The following is a 20,248-nucleotide window of genomic DNA, read 5'->3' as shown; positions in this document are numbered from 1 at the left end:
ATTGCACTTATCACAAGTCCTAGAGAGCTTCTCTCTCTCCTTAGGAAAATTAGCTGAGGGTAGAAATTCAATTTTCTGGAGTTCTGAAGAAGTTGATTTCATAAATGGAAGATTTCTTCCTTTGTCATTCTCACCTTCTTTATCCTATCCTTTCTTGGATCTCTGAAGATTTCATTCCTGCCCAGAGGAATATGCTGAATATTCCAATAAAACCACTAGCAATCTAGTCCAGTATCGATGTTAAAGACTTTGTATTTTGAAAGTACTTTAAAAACTTTATCACTAAACTCTTTTTCCATTAAAAAAAAAAATGTAATAAGAACAAGTGTGGTGACTCAAACCAAAGGCCGCAGAAGAATCTGGTAGATAGCATGGGGTTCATGCTTGGCTTTGTGGCTCAGCTCTGTTGAACAGTCATCCTGCCAACTCATGCTCAGGTTCAGTGTCAGCAGTGTGCCAGCCTGCAGGGGGAACTTTAAAAACAAGGTTCCAATTGCTCCAAACTAAGGTAGAATCTCTTGGGTGCCACCTCCACACATCCCCAGGCCAAAACACATGCCTGTGAGACTCCTTGCAAAATGAGCATTTTTGCAGACTAGATTCACTTTTGATCTTTTAGCTACTTAAAAAAATTAATGAAAAAACCTCAATAATAGGAAGGCTTTCTGGAAGAAAAAGAAATGTAGATGGGCCTTCAGGTGCCCTAGGATTTGAACTCTGGAAGCTAGAGAGTGGGAATTCCAGGAGAAAGGAATCTTTGTGATACTCCACACTTGTGTGCTGAAGACTTTAACCAAAGCTGCTCTCAGGAGTTGGCATCCTGGGAAAAGAACGGCTTCCAGAAGCAAGGAAGTTTTTGGGAGGTTCCTGGCCCAGAGGATCTTTGAAGAGATCAAGTCCTGAGCCTTTGGAGTGCGAGAATTGACTCCAAGACCTTGGACTACCAGAGAACTAACCCTGCTGCTGCTACTGCTGCTAAGTCACTTCAGTCATGTCTGACTCTGTGCGACCCCATAGATGGCAGCCCACCAGGCTCCCCCATCCCTGGGATTCTCCAAGCAAGAACACTGGCGTGGGTTGCCATTTCCTTCTCCAATGCATGAAAGTAAAAAGTGAAAGTGAAGTCGTGTCTGACTCTCAGCGACCCCATGGATTGAAGCCCACCAGGCTCCTCTGTCCATGGGATTTTCCAGGCAAGAGTACTGGAGTGGGGTGCCATTGCCTTCTCCAGAGAACTAACCCTAGGGAGTATCAAATAATGAGAACTCACACAAAGGAAACCACTTGAATATGAGACCTGGCATCACCCAACTACTAGTAGCACTCCATGCAGGACGCCTCATCTAAACAACAAACAAAACAAAAATACAAACCCAATCATCAGCAGACAGGATTACCACCTCACTCAGTTTTGCCATCAAGGAAAAACAAACAAACAAAAAGCTCAGCACAAATCTCACCCTATACAAAGCTTACACAAACTACTGGACCAACCTCAGGAGGGCAGAAACCAAAAGGAAGAAAGAATTCAACCTTGAAGCCTGAGAAAAGGAGACCTCAAACACAATAAGTTAAGAAAATAATTATAATGAAAAGGCAGAGAAATACTACATAAATGAAGAAACAAACTAGAAACACAGAAGTCCAAATAAATGAAGAGGAAATAGGCAAACTACTGAAAAAGAATTCAGAATAATGATGGTAAAGTGAAAGTGAAGTGAAGTCGCTCAGTCGTGTCCGACTCTTTGCGACCCCATGGACTGTAGCCTACCAGGCTCCTCTCTCCATGGGATTCTCCAGGCAAGAGTACTGGAGTGGGTTACCATTTCCTTCTCCAGGGGATCTTCCCAAACCAGGAATCGAACCCGGGTCTCCAGCATTCCAGGCAGATGCTTTAACCTCTGAGCCACCAGGGAAGCCCCATTGATGGTAAAGATGATCACAAACCCTGAAAACAGAATGCTGAAAATGCAAGAATCAATTAACAAAGACATAGAAAGATTAAAGAATAAACATACAGAGACAAAAAACATAATTACTGAAATTAAAAATACTCTAGAAGGAATTGGGCTTCCCTTATAGCTCAGTCAGTAAAGAATCTGCCTGCAATGAAGGAGACCCGGGTTTGATTCCTAGTTTGGGAAGAGCCCCTGGAGAAGGAAATGGCAACCCACTCCAGTGTTCTTGTCTGGAGAAGCCCAGGGATGGCGGAGCCTGGTGGGCTGCCGTCTTTGGGAGGCTTGCCGTCTTTGGGGTTGCACAGAGTCGGACACGACTGAAGTGATGGAGCAGCGGCAGCAGCAGCAGCAGCAGAAGGAATCAATAGCAGAACATCTGAAGCAGAAGAACGAATCAGTGAGCTGAAAGATAAAATAGTGGAAAGAACTTCTGAAAAGCAGAATAAAGTAAAGAGAATAAAAAGAACTGAGGATAGCCTCAGAGATCTCTGGGACAATATTTGATACACAAACATTCAAATTACAAGGGCCCCAGAAGAAGAAGAGAAAAAGAGGGTATGAGAAAAATTTTTGAAGAGACTATAGTTGAAAATCTCCCCACAAGGAAAAGAAAATAGTCAATCAAGTTCAAGAGATGCAAAGAGTCCTATACAGGATAAACCCAAGGAGAAACATATCAAGACACATACTAATCAAACTAACAAAGACTAAACACAAAGAAAGAATATTAAAAGCAGCAAAGGAAAAGCAACAAGTGACATACAAGGGAAACCCCAAATGTTTAACAGATCTTTCAGCAGAAACCCTGCAGGCCAGAAGGGAATGGCAGGATATATTTAAAGTACTGAAAGGGAAAAATCTACAACCAAGATTACTGTACATTCAAAACTGATGAAGAAATAAAAAACTTTTCAGAGAAGCAAAAGTTAAGAGAATTCAGTACCAGCAAACCAGCTATACAAGGGACTTATATAGTCAAGAAATATAAGAGAAGAAAAAGATCTACAAAACCAACCCCAAACAATTAAGAAAAATGGCAATAGAAATATATATTTCAATAATTACTTTAAATGTCAAGGCTATGGTTTTTCCAGTATGTATGGTTTTTCCAGTCATGTATGGATGTGAGAGTTGGACAGTGAAGAAAACTGAGCACCGAAGAATTGATGCTTTTGAACTGTGATGTTGGAGAAGACTCTTGAGAGTCCCTTGGACTGCAAGGAGATCCAACCAGTCCATCCTAAAGGAGATCAGTCCTGGGTGTTCATTGGAAGGACTGATGTTGAAGCTGAAACTCCAATACTTTGACCACCTCATGCAAAGACTTGACTCATTGGAAAAGATCTTAAGGTCTTCCCCCTGGGAAGGATTGGGGGCAGGAGGGGAAGGGGATGACAAAGGATGAGATGGCTGGATGGCATCACTGACTTGCTGGACATGGGTTTGGGTAGACTCTGGGAGTTGGTGATGGACAGGGAGGCCTGGTGTGCTGCAATTCATGGGGTCGCAAAGAGTCGGATATGACTGAGTGACTGAACTGAACTGAACTGATCTGAACTGAAACAGATTAAATGCTCCAACCAAAAGACACAGACTGGCTGAACTGCTGTCTACAAGAAACCCAATTCAGACCTAAAGACACATATAGACTGAAAGTGAGAGGATGGAAAGCTATATTCCATGCAAATGGGAAGCAATAGAAAGCTGGAGTAGCAATCCTCATATCAGATAGAATAGATCTTAAAATAAAGAAGATTACAAGAGATAAGGAAGGACACCACATAATGATCAAGGGATCAACCCAAGAGGAAGACATAGCAATTGTAAATATCTGTGCACCCAACATAGGAGCACCTCAATACATAAGACAAAACTAACATACATAAAAGGAGAAATTGAAAGTAACACAATAATAGTAGGAGACTTCAACACCCCATTTACACCAATGGATAGATGATTAAAACAGAAAATTAATAAGGAAACACAAATCTTAAATGATACATTAGATGGGATGGATCTCATTGATATATTCAGGACATTCCATCCAAATGCAGACAAATATACCTTCCTCTCAAGTGCACATGGAACATTCTCCAGCATAGAGCACATCTTGGGTCATAAATCAAACCTCAGTAAATTTAAGTAAATTGAAATTGTATCAAGCATCTTCTCTGACCACAACGCTGTGAGACTCAATATCAATTACAAGGGAAAAACTGTAAAAAACACAAACACATGGAGATTAAGCAATACATTTCTAAATAACCAACAGGTTATTGAAGAAATCAAAAGGGAAATCAAAAAAATTTTAGAAACAAAAGACAGTGAAGACACAACTCAAAACCCATGGGATGCAGCAAAAGCAGTTCTAAGAGGGACGTTTATAACAATACAATCCTACCTCAAGAAACAAGAAAAACATCAAATAGATAACCTAACTTTACACCTAAAGCAACTAGAAAAAGAGGGGAAAAAACCAAAACCACAAATTAGTAGAAGGAAAGAATCATAAAGATCAGAGTAGAAATAACTGAAAAAGAAATGAAAGGAAAAATAGTAAAGATTAATAAAACTATAAGCTGGTTCTTGACAAACTTTTAGCCAGACTCATCAAGAACAAGAGGGAAGAATCAAATCAACAAAATTAAAAATGAAAAAAGGAGAGGTCCAACAGACAATGCATAAATACAAAGGATTATATGAGACTCTTATGAACAACTATACGGCAATAAAATGGATAACCTGGAAGAAATGGACAGATTCTTAGAAGAGTTCAATCTTCCAAGATAAACCAGGAAGAAATAAAAATTATGAACAACCCAATTACAACCACTGAAATTGAAGCTGTAATCAAAAATCTCCCAAAAAGCAAAAGCCCAGGACCAGATGGCTTCACAGGAGAATTCTATCAAACATTTAGACAAGAGCTAATGCTTATTCTCCTAAAACTCTTAAAATTTTTCAGAGGAAGGAACACTTCTTAACTCATTCTATGAGGCCACCATCATCTTGATACCAAAAACCAGACATACACAACACAAAAAAAGAAGACTATAGGTCAATATCACTGATGAACATAGATGTAAAAATCCTCAACAAAATTTTCACAAACAGAATTCAGCAACACATCAAGAAGCTCATATACCATGATCAAGTTGGGTTTATTTTAGGGATACAAGGATTCTTCCATATATGCAAATCAATCAATGTGATACACCATATTAACAAATTGAAAGATAAGAACCATATGATAATCTCAATTGATTCAGAATAAAGACTTTGAAAAAATTCAGCACCCATTTATGATGAAAACTCATCCAAAAATGGGCATAGAAGGAACCTACCACAACATAGTAAAGGCCATATATGAAAAGCCTACAGCAAACATTATTCTCAGTGGTGGAACAACTGAAAGCCTTCCCCCTAAGATCAGGAACAAGACAAGGGTATCCACTTTCACCACTATTATTCAACATAGTTCTGGAAGTCCTAGCTACAGCAATCAAAGAAGAAAAAAAATAAAAGGAATTCAGATTGGAAAAGAAGAAGTAAAGTTCTCATTGTTTGCAGATGACATGATATTGTACATAGAAAACCCTAAAGATAGTATCAGAAAATTACTAGAGCTAATCAGTGAATTTAGCAAAGTTTCAGGATACAAAATCAATACACAGAAATCACTTGCATTTCTATATAATAACAATGAAAAATCAGAAAGAGAAATTAAGGAATCAATCCCACTCACCATTACAATAAAAAGAATTAAATATCTAGGAATAAACTTACCTAAGGAGACAAAAGAACTGTACACATAAAATTATAAGACACTAATGAAAGAAATCAAAGATGATATAAACAGGTGGAGAGATATTCCATGTTCCTGGGTAGGAAGAATCAATATTGTGAAAATGACTACACTACCAAATGCAATCTACAGATTCGATGTGATCCCTATCAAATTACCAATGGCATTTTTCACAGAACTAGAATGAAAAATTTCACAATTCATATGGAAACACAAAAGACCCCGAATAGCCAAAGCAGTCTTGAGAAAGAAGAATGGAGCTGGAGGGATCAACCTTCCTGGCTTCAGATTATACTACAAAGCTACAGTCATCAAGACAGTATGGTACTGGCACAAAAACAGAAATATAGACCAATGGAACAAGATAGAAAGACCAGAAATAAACTCATGCACCTATGAGTACCTTATTTTTGACAAAGGAGGCAAGAATATACAATGGGGCAAAGATAGCCTCTTCAATAAATGGTGCTGGGAAAACTGGAGAGCTACATGTAAAAGAATGGAATTACAATGCTTCTTAACAAAATACACAAAGATAAACTCAAAATGGATTAAAGACCTAAATATAGGATCAGAAACTATAAAACTCTTAGAGGAAAACATAGGCAGAACACTCAATGACATAAATCAAAGCAACATCCTCTAAGACCCACCTTCTAGACTAATGGAAATAAAAACAGAAGTAAACAAGTGGGACCTGATTAAACTTAAAATATTTTGCACAGCAAAGGAAACTATAAGCAATAACTATAAGCAAAGTGAAAACACAACCCTCAGAACAGGAGAAAATAATAGCAAATGAAACAACTGACAAAGGATTAGTTTCCAAAATATACAAGCAGCTCATACAACTCAATACCAAAAAAACAAACAACCCAATCAAAAAGTGGGAAAAAGACCTAAACAGACATTTCTCCAAAGAAGACATACAGATGGCTAACAAACACATGAAAAGATGCTCAACGTCGCTCATTGTTAGAGAAATGCAAATCAAAACTACAGTGAGGTATCACTTCACACCAGTTAGAATGGCCATCATCAAAAACTCTACAAATAATAAATGCTGGAGAGGGTGTGGAGAAAAGGGAACCCTCTTGCATTGTTGGTGGGAATGTAAACTGATACAGCTACTATGAAAGACGGTATGGAGATTCCTTAAAAAACCAGGAATAAAACCACCATATGACCCAGCAATCCCACTCCTAGGCATATACCCTAAGGAAACAAAAACTGAAAAAGACACAAGTATCCCCTTGTTCATTGCAGCACTATTTACAATAGCTAGAACATGGAAACAACCTAGATCTCCATCAACAGATGAATGGATAAAGAAGTTGTGGTACATACATGCCATGGAATATTACTCAGCCATAAAAAGAAAGGCATTTGAGTCAGTTCAAATGAGGTGGATGAACCTAGAATCCATTATGCAGAGTGAAGTAAGTCAGAAAGAGAAAGATAAATATCGTATTCTAATGCTATACATGGGATCTAGAAAAATAGTACTGAAGAATTTATTTAAGGGCAGACATGGAGAAACAGACATAGAGAATAGACTTATGGACATGGGCAGATGGGGAGGAAAGAGTGAGATGTATGGAAAGAGTAACATGGAAACTTACATTACCATAAGTAAAATACATAGCAACAGGACTTTGCTGTATGGCTCAGGAAACTCAAACAGGAGCTCTATATCAACTTAAAGGGGTGGGATGGGGAGGGAGATGGGTTCACTTCAATTCAGTCACTCAATTGTATCCAACTCTTTGCGACCCCATGAACCACAGCACACTAGGCCTCCCTGTCCATCACCAACTCCCAGAGTCCACCCAAACCCATGTCCATCGTGTCGGTGATGCCACCCAACCATCTCATCCTCTGTTGTCCCCTTCTCCTCCTGCCCTCAATCTTTTCCAGCATCAGGGTTTTTTCCAATGAGTCAGCTCTTCGCATCAGGTGGCCAAAGTATTGGAGTTTAAGCTTCAACATTAGTCCCTCCAATGAACACCAAGGACTAATCTCCTTTAGGATGGACTGGTTGGATCTCCTTGCAGTCCAAGGGACTCTCAAGAATCTTCTCCAACACCACAGTTCAAAAGCATCAATTCTTCGGTGTTCAGCTTTCTTTATAGTCCAACTCTCACATCCATACATGATTTCTGGAAAAACCATAGCCGTGACTAGAAGGACCTTTGTTGGCAAAGTAATGTCTGCTTTTGAATATGCTGTCTAGGTTGGTCATAACGTTCCTTCCAAGGATCAAGCATCTTTTAATTTCATGGCTGCTGTCACCATCTGCAGTGATTTTGGAGCCCCAAAAAATAAAGTCTGACACTGTTTTCATTGTTTCCCCATCTATTTCCCATGAAGTGATGGGACCGGATGCCATGATCTTCGTTTTCTGAATGTTGAGCTTAAAGCCAACTTTTTCACTCTCTTCTTTCACTTTCATCAAGAGGCTCTTTAGTTCTCCCCTTTCTGCCATAAGGGTGGTGTCATCTGTATATCTGAGGTTATTGATATTTCTCCCAGCAATCTTGATTCCAGCTTGTGCTTCTTCCAGCCAAGCGTTTCTCATGATGTACTCTGTATATAAGTTAAATAAGCAGGGTGACCACATACAGCCTTGACATACTCCTTTTCCTATTTGGAACCAGTGTGTTGTTCCATGTCCAGTTCTAACTGTTGCTTCCTGACCTGTATACAGGTTTCTCAAGAGGCAGGTCAGGTGGTCTGGTATTCCCATCTCTTTCAGAATTTTCCACAGTTTATTGTGATCCACACAGTCAAAGGCTTTGGCATAGTCAGTAAAGCAGAAAGAAATGTTTTTCTGGAACCCTCTTGCTTTTTCATGATCCAGCGGATGTTGGCAATTTGATCTCTGGTTCCTCTGCCTTTTCTAAAACCAGCTTGAACATCTGGAAGTTCACGTTTCAAGTACTATTGAAGCCTGGCTTGGAGAATTTTGAGCATTTCTTTACTAGCGTGTGAGATGAGCGCAATTGTGTGGTAGTTTGAGCATTCTTTGGCATTGCCTTTCTTTGAGATTGGAATGAAAACTGACATTTTCCGGTTCTGTGGCCACTGCTGAGTTTTCCAAATTTGCTGGCATATTGAGTGCAGCACTTTCACAGCATCGTCTTTTAGGATTTGAAATAGCTCAACTGGAATTCCATCACCTTCACTAGCTTTGTTCGTAGTGATGCTTCTTAAGGCCCACCTGACTTCACATTCCAGGATGTCTGGCTCTAGGTGAGTGTGAGTGATCACACCTTCATGATTATCTGGGTTGTGAAGATCTTTTTTGTACAGTTCTTCCATGTATTCTTGCCACCTCTTCTTAATATCATCTGCTTCTGTTAGGTCCCTACCATTTCTATCCTTTATTGATCCCATCTTTGCATGACATGTTCCCTTGGTATCTCTAATTTTCTTGAAGAGATCTCTGGTCTTTCCCATTCTATTGTTTTCCTCTATTTCTTTGCACTGATCACCGAGGAAGGCTTTCTTATCTCTCCTTGGTATTCTTTGGAACTCTGCATTCAAATGGGTATATCTTTCCTTTTCTCCTTTGCTTTTTGCTTCTCTTCTTTTGACAGCTATTTGGAAGGCCTCCTCAGACAGCCCTTTTCCTGTTTTGTATTTCTTTTTCTTGGGGATGGTCTCACTCCCTGTCTCCTGTACAATGTCATGAACCTCCGTCCATAGTTCGGGCACTCTGTCTATCAGATCTAGGCCCTTAAATCTATTTCTCACTTCCACTGTATAGTCACAGGGATTTGATTTAGGTCATACCTGAATGGTCTAGTGGTTTTCCCCACTTTCTTCAATTTAAGTCTGAATTTGGCAATAAGGCACTCATGGTCTGAGCCACAGGCCGCTCCCAGTCCTGTTTTTGCTGAGTGTTTAGAGCTTCTCCATCTTTGTCTGAAAAGGATATAATCAATCTGATTTCGGTGTTGACCATCTGATGATGTCCATGTGTAGAGTCTTTTCCTATGTTTTGGGAGATTCAAAAGGGAGGGGATATATGTATACCTATGGTTGATTCATGTTGAGGTTTGACAGAAAACAACAAACTTTTGTAAAGCAATTATCCTTCAATTAAAAATAAATAAATTAAAAAAACAGTTAAGTTTATTGGTTCTGCTATTTGTCAGATATGATTCTATTCTCTTTAAAGGCATTATATCTGATTCTCACAAATGAGGCATTTTTTTTAACTCAGTTTATAGACATTAAACTTGATAGTCAGTGAGGATAAATGACTTGCCTGTGTCTACAAGTCTAAAGAATACGAATCTAGTCCAGTGTGGCTTCAAAACCAGCACTTTCCAAGACTCCACACTGCCTCCTTGAATCAGTTGTTGTTATTTAGTCACTAAGTCATGTTTGACTCTTTGGGATCGTATGGACTGTAACCTGACAGGCTCCTCTGTTCTATGGGATTTCCCAGGCAAGAAAACTAGAGTGGAGGTACATTTCCTCCTCCAGGCGATCTCCCCCCCCAGGATTCAAACCCACGTCTCCCGCGTTGGTAGGCTGATTCTTGACCGCTGAGCCACCAGGCAAGCCCCTTGAATCCATTCGTTATATGTTAACACTGAAACATAGGTCAAGGAATCCTCAACCTAACTTCCTTATTCATTAATCCCCTTTGTTGAGCAGTGCCCTGATCCTACCCAGTAGAGTAAGGAAGGGAAGCAACAAAGAAGTTTGACCTGGTTGCCAAGAAAATCACCCTCTCAGTAGTTATTCAACAGAAGCACACCCAGGGAACCTGGCAGGCCCAGTAGCCCAGCCCTGTCTTAGTAACAGGAAGCATAGATTTATTTTTTTCCCCCATTGACATTTCAACAAGGGCCTCAGTGAAGGAATATAGGTTTCTGCATGATGTACTGTGATACCTGACCATCACTGGATGATCTCAAACCCGAGTTTGAATCCCAGAGCACCACTGGCTCTTTCCCCTTCCTGGAAGAGGTGGTGCTATTCAGGGGCAGGGCCTACAGTGTGTCAGAAACTACCCAAGCCCTGCGGGATCAGCGCAAAGGGATGAAAGCCTCCATTTTGCAGAAGCTGAGTGTTTTGTTCATCTGGAAGAGAGCATTTTGCATCTTGGAAAGCTCTTGGCCTCAGGCCCATCATCCCAGGGGGTGTGCCATGAGTTCTGTTCTTCAGAAATAGGCCAACGTCTGATGCACTTGGTCTTCTGAGAACAGCACTGTGACTTCCATCCTGCCCCCAACTCAGTTACTGCCTAGGTCAAATGCCTGCGCCTCGGGAGCTTGGAAAACACATCCGAAGATAGTATGGCCTCAAGCAGACAAAGACAGCCTCTGAGGTAGCACGTCTCCTCTTTCACTGCCAACTTGCCCAGTATTTGACTTCAGTGGAAATGGCTGTTTGTTGGCTAGGTTCATTAGTGAAAAATGTTTCAACAGCTCCATTTAACAACCTGGAATGTCCTTTGGAGAAGGCCAAATTAATGTGATTTTTTTACCTTAAGAAGCTTAGAAACATAGCTGCTGCTAACTCAATAATTACATTGTCCTGCCAGCAACAATTCAATATTTTTTTCTCGCCGGAGGGTTACAACACATTTGCACCATGGGGAAGCTTTTTCTCTTTACATCTCAAAACTGTACCACAAACTCTTCCTTTATTCATAACAGTGAGATCTCCAGCTGAGATAGGCACTTTTGTATTGCTCTAGATGACAGTTTTCTGTGTTCTTTCCAAGCACAGGGGGCTTAATAAACATATCTGGCAGGCCTTCCATAGCTGGAGGGCCCAGGATGACACTGTGTGCAAACAATATGCTCACGCTGGAGGGAAACAAGTTTATTCAATTATTCAATTAATAGATTACAGTCAAGATACTTGTTATCCTACAATGAAAAATGGGACAAGAACTCCAAGAATTAGGGTAGGTCCCAGGATTAGTAATAGCAGGCAATATGGCATATACAGATCATGATGATCTGGCCCAAAACATGAAAATGTACCTACCAACCATCCATACACACACATAGCTGTTCAAACACATGTGCACATGCACACAAACACAGGTGGACACACACATACAGGTGTACACACACTTGTGACTGTACCCTTAGGTAGGGGGACTTAGACTCCTAGAATCAAATATTATAAAGGCCTTAAAAACTCATTAAATACTTTAGGATGCTTTAGTCCTGAGTCTGGAGCTTGGGGATGAAGAGGAGGTTGGTGTCAGAAGGAGCAGGTATATGAGCAGCCCTATATTCAATTCTCATAGGATTCTAATAAAATTCTAGAAAGAGCTATTGGTAGAAATTTCCCTGTGAAAACGAAGTGTTTTTTTCAGGGTGTCATGATTAACTGCCTTTCTGCTCAAGGGTAAGTCCTTTCCTCGAAGCAGAATGTTTTAGAATGTTCTCCACATCAGAACTTCCCACTTTGAAGTTTCCTGCTTGGTTTCAGAGTGAAGTTTATCCAGTTTGTAAAGATAATTTAAGATCTCCTTAATGAGAAATGGACTACTACACTCAAATGTGTGATTTAGGGTCAGGGAGCCACCTTTCAGGGTATTGGTATGTTATGTTGATACAAAAATCACCTAGAAGAGAGTGGATGGGATAAATATGGGAAGCTACCATGTGCTTGATGAGGAAATTTTGATTTTTTGCTGTAGGGAATGGGGGGAGGCATTGAAGATTCTTGTGTTGCAGTCATTTTCCTTGCCCTACCCCAGCTGTACCATTTTAACGTCCTGGCTTTTAGTTAGAATCTGCAGATTTAAAGACTTGGGATATAGTTCAAATGTGCCAGAAGTACTGTCTATGAAATGGAAATCTGGTTAGCATTCTAGGCAGCCCAGGAGAGCAGATCAGTAGAGGAGCAGTTCTTTAAGTGTTCTAGTCTGGAGTTATTACTTTGAAAGTCTTCTTATCTGTAAAGATATAAACTCCTCAGTTATGCTGTTAATTTGATGTCAAGGTAACTATAAGTGTATTTTTTACTATACTGTGGTACTGAGGAGACAATTTCCATTTTACTGAGTGGACAATTAAGCCAGTGAAATGTTTTCCAAAAGTGACTAAGGAATAAGACAGGAAATACATTTCCAAATAGTAAAATCTTTTGATTCTTTCAGGAGAGATTGGGAAAGGCCCCCAGGCATCTTTAGTTCTTTCCTCTGTGAGCTTTAGCCAGGTGGGAGGCTAGACAAACAATTTCTCCAGCAAGCAAGTGGGCATAGGAAGTTAAGCAGATGGTGTGTTTTAGCTGCTAAGGAAGCTAGCCAAGGCAAGAGCCTGAAGTTGAAAATTGAATCACTCCGTTCTCAAGGGCAGAATTGTTCCTAAGTTCATGGTTGTCTCCCAACAAATGGATCAAGACAGCCTTTTATGTGTCTGTCAGTTGTGACCTTGCCCTAGCTCTCCCAGCTGGAGTCATTAATGTTCTCTACAGCAGGCTCAGCCAGTCCCCATCCCACCCCCTGTCCAGTCCCTGGGCCAAACCAGAGCAGGGCAAGCCTCGGCCTGTCCAGATGGCTGGCTCTAATTAGAGGGTGAGGACACCATGGCCAGGCTGGAAGTAAATGCTGCAGACACCTTTTCCAAGAGTGGCAGGTACTGCTTTAAACTAAGTGCATGTATGCAGAGTCAAAGTTTGTGTTTAAATGTGCATATGTATGAGAGGGCTAAGCCTGAAAAGGCAGTTTAAAAGGGCTATCCAAAGATGGGGCAGAAATAGATATGCAGAGTTGGAACTCTCAGGCATATAGAGATAGGGAGGAAAAAAAAGGTAAGTGAGAGAGACGTCTGGGACATTCCTGAGTTAAAGACTATTGCCTATTACCTTGGCTGGTACTTTAAGCCAAGGTTACCAGGTGGTCAGCTGCTTGCAAAAGGACACAGGCAGAAGAAAGAGAACAGGGCCCAGGTTACCAGCTGGCAGGTCCTGAAATTAGTCTTGTTACCATGAATTTACTGTCTGGTCTGCCTACCAAGAGCATAGGGGCACATCTGGCCTCTGAGTCTTTCTGGGCCTTTTCTGGTCTTCATCCATGCTTTCTGCTGCTGTTATCCTGAAAATGGGACTCTAGATCCCAAAGCTTTTGTCTGGTGCCCAGATGATGCCCTTCTTAAATTTTCCAGGAGAAGCCAACACAATATTATAAAGCAATTATCCTTCAATTAGACAGAAATTAATTTTAAAAAATCTTCCAGCTCTTGGCTCCAAGGACCCTACTGCTTTGGTCTTCTCTTCATGGCATATGTTTTAAGTGGGCTGATGACCTGAGTGCTGTCACCTGAATGACTTTGATTGACAAGTGTCCTTGAGATTCTAACTTCTGATTTCCATCCAGCAGATTAGACCTGCTAGGGTACTGCCTTGGATCAAATAGTGACTCTATGTACACTGTGTGTTGGATAACTGAGGTCCCGACAGAGCCGGTCTTATAGCCCATTAGCTTTTCCAGCTTCTCTCCACTGCTGCCGGGTTCTTCCTTCTCTCTTCTGAAGAGGGTAGTTGAAGTCTCAGTCCATCTTGTGCTTGAAACTGCTCCAGTTAGGGTGGTGTTTTCTGTATGCCTCCAGCTCTGCCAGTTTGAAAAGCATGGAATTCTCCAGGCAAGAGAATCCTGGAGTGGGTAGCCATTCCCTTCTCCAGGGCATCTTCCTGATTCAAGGATAAAACCTGGGTCTCCTGCATTGCAGGCAGAATCTTTACTGTCTGAGCCACCAGGGAAGCATGAATAACAATTCCATAGAGAGTCTTAGAGTCATTCCACAAAGAAGGAATTCATAAATGATAGGATATATTAAAGAAAAGCACTTTGTAAATTGAACAATTCTATGTAATTTAGTATTATTAACAGTGGAGAAGAAGAGACCAATATACATGAAAGAAGCATACCACTACATGATCACTTAATTCTTACAAGAATATTGGAATATAGTTACTATATTTTTATTTACAGACAGAGCCAATAAGGCTCAGGGAGGCTGAGTAACTTACCCGTCACTCAACTCATAAATGACAGATCTGAAATTTCAACCTAGATCTGTCTATTTCTAAAACCCATACTTTTTCTTCCATACAGGACTGCCTCTACATAGCCACCAGCATTGGATAAAGTTAAAAACAGAAAACTTATGGATCAAAGAATATATAATAAGATACTATGTGGTAACGACAAATTGCAAAAGCAGTTTGGGAAGAGCCAAAGACTGACATGATTGAGTATCTTCGTGGGTTTCTTAGAGGGGATGGGACTTAAGGTGAGCTTTGAAAATTGGCAGAATTTAGATGAGGGGGAGGGTATTTCTGGGAAGAGAATCAGCAGGGGTGAGCCCAATGGGTGGAAATGGTGCTGAGAAGGCCTGTGACATCAGTTTGGTTGAATTGTATGGGACAGACAAGCATAGGAACATCAAAAACCAGGCCAAAGAGTTAGACATCATGGGGTAGGAAGTAGGGAGCCAGAATCACATGGAGACTTTAACTCAAAGCAGCCTCAGTCATTATAATGTTTCTTTTTACTCACAGCCAAGAGGGAAGGCTGCAGCCAGCTGGTGCCCCATCTCAAAACTTTCTCCCACCACATTCATTATGGTGAATCACTCATGAAATTAAGGTATGAGCTATGCGCATGATGATGAGGATGTGAAAGGGATAATGTTACACATCCAATATTCCACACACCAAGTTGCTGAAATTGGTTGGCATCTTCCAAACCAGACTTGCAGTAGAACTCTGCTCCCCCATTTTTACCCATAACTACAATTTTTCTTTGACAAACATGAACTTCTACTTATTTATCTGTTTCTATATTCTTTTCCTCTCAAACAAAAACGACTGTAAAAATGAATGCAGTGTGGTGGAGAGTGGTGGAGAACAGAGAGAAAGGATGAAGCCAGAAGGGACTGGTCCCACGAGATGAACTGTTGGATTGGCCTTCCTCCCAAAGTGGCAGCAATTCACTTGTGATATGTGAGTCCAGCCAAATGGAATCACATTTCTTGTTCAAAAAGACTGTTTGAGAGTTCTCATTATTTACCAAAGGAACAATCTTACTATGGGCTAACTGTGATAGCTTTACTTCTAGCATTTAGTGGCAGAAATGAGGAAAAGGTTGAACTCATTTATAAAGCTCTCAGTAGGAAGAATGCTCGATCTTGAATCAGCCCTTATTAAAGTTGTAGGGTTGCCATAGAAAAATACCACAGTTCTTACTGTTTTGGAGGTAGGTTTGTTTTTTCCTGAGACCTCTCTCTTTGGCTTGCACATGGCTGCTTTTTCACTGTGTTTTTTCATGGTGTTTCCTCTGTGTATACACACACCTGTTGTATGTTTCTCCTCTCATAAAAACTTTACTCCGGTTGTATTAGGGCCCCACCTTTACAACCTCATTTAATTTTTTCTTTTTTTTGCTGTTCCAGTATGCCAAGGTTTTCCCTCTTATTATTATTTGTTGTTGTTGTTCAGTCACTAAGTCACATCTGACTCTTTGTGACTCCATGGACTGTTGCCTGCCAGGCTCCTCCTGCAGTTGATTTCATGCTGTACAGCAAAGTGAATAGGTTATACATACATTCACTCTTTTTTAGATTCTTTTCTGATATAGATCATTAGAGTCTTGAGTTCCCTATGCTTTACAGTAGATACTAATTAGTTATCTATTTTATAAATAGTAGTGTGTATATGTCAATCCCAATCTCCCAATTTATCGCCCCCCTGCTCTTTCCTCATTGGTAACCATAAGTTTGTTTTCTACATTCGTGACTCTGTTTGGGTTTTGTAAGTCAGTTCGACCTCATTTAATCTTAATAATCTCCTTAAAGACCTTATCTCCAAATATAGTCATACTAGGGGTTAGGGATTCAACATATAAACTTTGGGGGAGGGCATGATTCAGTCCATAACAAACCTAATGCAATTTAAATGGAAATATAGAATTATGGAAAGCTTGCATACATGTATATAATTATTAATTAACTTCTCACGTTACTTTGAATTGTAATAGCGTACGTCTAGTGGATTTTCTTCACGCCACCTAACAGTGTAAGGAATGTAGGGTGAGGGGAGAGAAGTGTGCCTGAGGCGAAGAGCACTGTGGATACATGAGTGTGGTCCTCGACTTTCCATGTGACCTTGGGAAAATCACTTGACTTATCTGTGTGTCAATATCCTTATCTCTTAAAGGATAGGCTTTAAAAAAATAATAATCTCTAGGGTCATTTCTAACTACAATATTTATGAATTTGTGACTTTGCTTTACAATGTTGTCAATCAAAGGCTATTCATTCAGAGATGAAGGAGGCTATAGGTAGTGTCCACTTGCTGAAACTGCTTACACCTGAGCATAAATATTTGCATTTTGCCCAACAGCAATGTCTCTTCAGTAGAAGACAGAAGTGAGGTCTGACAGGTATCAGGTTCCTCTGGTCACCAGTCACTTTGGGCCACTGAAGTTATGCCTTGGTATCTGGGTAGTTAGGGTTGAAACTGGGGAGACATAAGCGCCAAATCTAGACTTTATTTGATGACATATATATGTACACACACGACCCCCATAACATACTCTTTGTCGAAAGCCAAGATGCAGTCATTTTGGGCCTCTGTTTTTGTTTTTGTTTTTAATTATGCGTTTTCCTAGACTTCTTTTTTCCAAAAGGCCTATGCCTCACAATTAGTACATACCAACTTTGTTTAATCAGGTTGCTCATTTTAAAAGATGTCCACTCTGCATGTGGTATCCACAGTGTTTCAGGTAAGTGATACAGGTAATTGATGATCAATGTATGTTATCAAAAATGTTTATGGTTGTAATGAAAGAAAATGACAGAAACATTCCAGGATGGAAGGTTAGATGTACAGTGAATCCACAGTTGAGGCAAAAACATAATTTTTGGTATTCTTGTGAGATACAAAAGAGGGGAAAATGAAGATGAGAGAAAAAATGTACCCAGATAAAATTAAAACCAATACTGTTTAGTTTAAAATATGTTGAGCTTGTATTTTCATTGAAATATGCTCACTAGTACAAACTACTTACACAATTAACCTGTTTAATGTCACACTTGTCCTGCCTTACTTGCTCTTATATTACATTAATATAATATAGTTATATTTGCTATCATATGAGAATTATGGCAACCCAGTGTTTTATGTGGATAGAGTCACAAAAGCTTACTTTTTAATTACTGTAAAGCTTAAAATATAGATTTTCTAAGCAATCTTTAATTTCTATTTGTGAAACCACAGTAAAAATGGATCCTTTAATTTAGCTTCAAAAACTAATGTGCATTCTAGTAGAATTTCCTTCTATATTTCAATCTATTCATTATTTGCTCACTTATTCAATAGAAACTATATTCCAAGCATCTGGCACTGCACTAGTAACTTATTACACTGCCCTTGATGTTCATAGGACCTAAAGTCTAACAAATAAGTAAACACATGCATAGAAAGTGATGAGTGTAACAAAGAAAATAAAATAAGATGATGTGATAAACCAGTGGTTCTCAAAGTGTGGTCCTTAGACCACCACTTCAGAACTTGCTAGAAATGAAAATTTCTGGGTCCTACTGAATGAGAAACTGATGTAACAATCTGTGTTTTAACTAGTTGTCCAGGGAATGTGATGCACAACAAAGCTGAAGAACCTCTCTGGTAGAAGGATTTGTGGCAGGACAAGAGGGAACTTTAGATAGAGAATTCAGGAAATGCCTCTCTGAGAATTTGGGACTGAGATTTGAATATAGAGAAGGGGCCAGCCGAGAAAGCGACTTGGAGAGGCATTTTTCATACAACATGCCTAAGACCTTGAGGCAGAAAAGTTCAGTGAGTGTGAGACATATAAAGAAGGCCAGTGTGGCTGGAACATCGTGAGGAAAGTGGCCTGAGACCATGCTGAAGAGGCAGGCAGAGGAGGGTGTGAAGCAGATGGTTGGTAAGTGTCTGGAGAGAAAAAACAACTACAAAGAGTGTGTAGCAAGAAGAACAAATCATTTAGGACTCTACACCATGAAATTCTCTTTACTTAAAAGGAAGATGAAGATTCCCTCTAAATGTAAGCCTTTCTCTCTTCACTCACCTGCTTACTTGTATATGTAATAAAAACCAAATTTATATAACTGAATGGGTTTGTTTTAATCTGATTCATGTTTAAAGTAGCATTTAGAATTCTCTTGCCATGAGTTTATATCATATATAATATATGGCAAATTTGTGATCAATATTTCAGCAATATTGGTAGCAACTGAAGGTTTATTGTTCTTGAGGAACTCACAAACTGTTGGGACAGAAGTTTAGCAGCGTGCATCTTTGGTAATTTCAATGAAAGAATTGGACAAAGTTCTTGGTGCTTTTTAGAGAAGCAGCTTCACATATGATCTGTCTCCCCTATTTGAAATATATTCATTAGTGGATTGAGAAAATAAGATAATATGGCAGACAGACTCTATTGGGACTCACATGATCCTAGTATTCATAGCCTTGTGTGGTTTCCTCTCCTTGAGGTTGGGCAGGACCTGTGATCTGCTTCTGACTAATAGAATATGGCAAAGGTGACAAGATGTGTATGATTGCATGTATGTGACTCTCTCTCCTTTGGTGGTTTTGAGCAAGCTGCCATGGTGTGAGGTTCTATATGGAGAGATCCATGCAATAAGGAGTTAAGGGTGGCCTTGGGCCAACAGCTGGAGAGAGACTGAGGTCCTCAGTTCAGCAACCTGCAAGGAACTGAATGCTGCAGTAACTTTGTGAGCTTAGAACCCCATAGTTCCTCAACTGAGCCTCTGGTGAGACTGCAGCCCCATCAGATACCTTAATTGTAGCCTATTATTCACTGAAGCAAAGGACCTAGCTAAGCCATGTCTGGTTTCCTAACTCTCAGAAACTATGCAATAATAAATGTGTTGTTTATAGCACCAAGTTTGTGGTAATATTGTTATGCCATAATAAATAATTAATATAGGTAATAATAGCTTATGTTAGTCGAGTGTTTTCTCTCAACTAAGTGATGTTTTAAATACTTTACATAAATGAAATGATTTAATAATTACTACCATTTACAGATGAGAAAGCTGAGGCACAGAGCAGCTCAGTTACTTGCCCAAGGCTATGTACCTAGTAGGGGAAAGAGTTGGGATCCAAACCCAAAGGCTACATTTTTAACCACTACACTACAGATGGCACCTCCCAGTCTGCCTCTTTTTACACTAGTTGTAACTATTTAGAAAGCTGAGGTTGGAGATGTTAATGGACCCAAGAAATAATACAAGATATTCAGTGGGAATTTCTCTGAAATCATTTGTAGTTGTCCTATTTTTTCCTTTGATTCCTCAAGATTTATTTGAATTCATACATGTTATTGAGTCGGAAAGTGTCCACCGAGATGATCAGATAAGAATTTAAAATGATTATGATTTGTAAAGAGTGAATAAAAACTATAAATTATTAATAGCAAATTATATTTGCATAGCTCTAA

General features: G+C 39.8%; 1 non-coding gene across 1 annotated transcript; it reads right to left on the bottom strand.

The window, feature by feature from the left end:
- Positions 1–1,844: 1,844 nt before the first annotated feature.
- Positions 1,845–1,916, bottom strand: TRNAS-GGA. Its single transcript has one exon. It is a non-coding gene; the product is annotated as a tRNA-Ser (tRNA).
- Positions 1,917–20,248: the final 18,332 nt, after the last annotated feature.

Source organism: Oryx dammah, unplaced genomic scaffold (assembly GCF_014754425.2).
Source record: "Oryx dammah isolate SB20612 unplaced genomic scaffold, SCBI_Odam_1.1 HiC_scaffold_2, whole genome shotgun sequence".
In the NCBI taxonomy this organism is placed as follows: domain Eukaryota; kingdom Metazoa; phylum Chordata; class Mammalia; order Artiodactyla; family Bovidae; genus Oryx; species Oryx dammah.
This window is presented reverse-complemented; position numbering and strand designations above follow the sequence as displayed.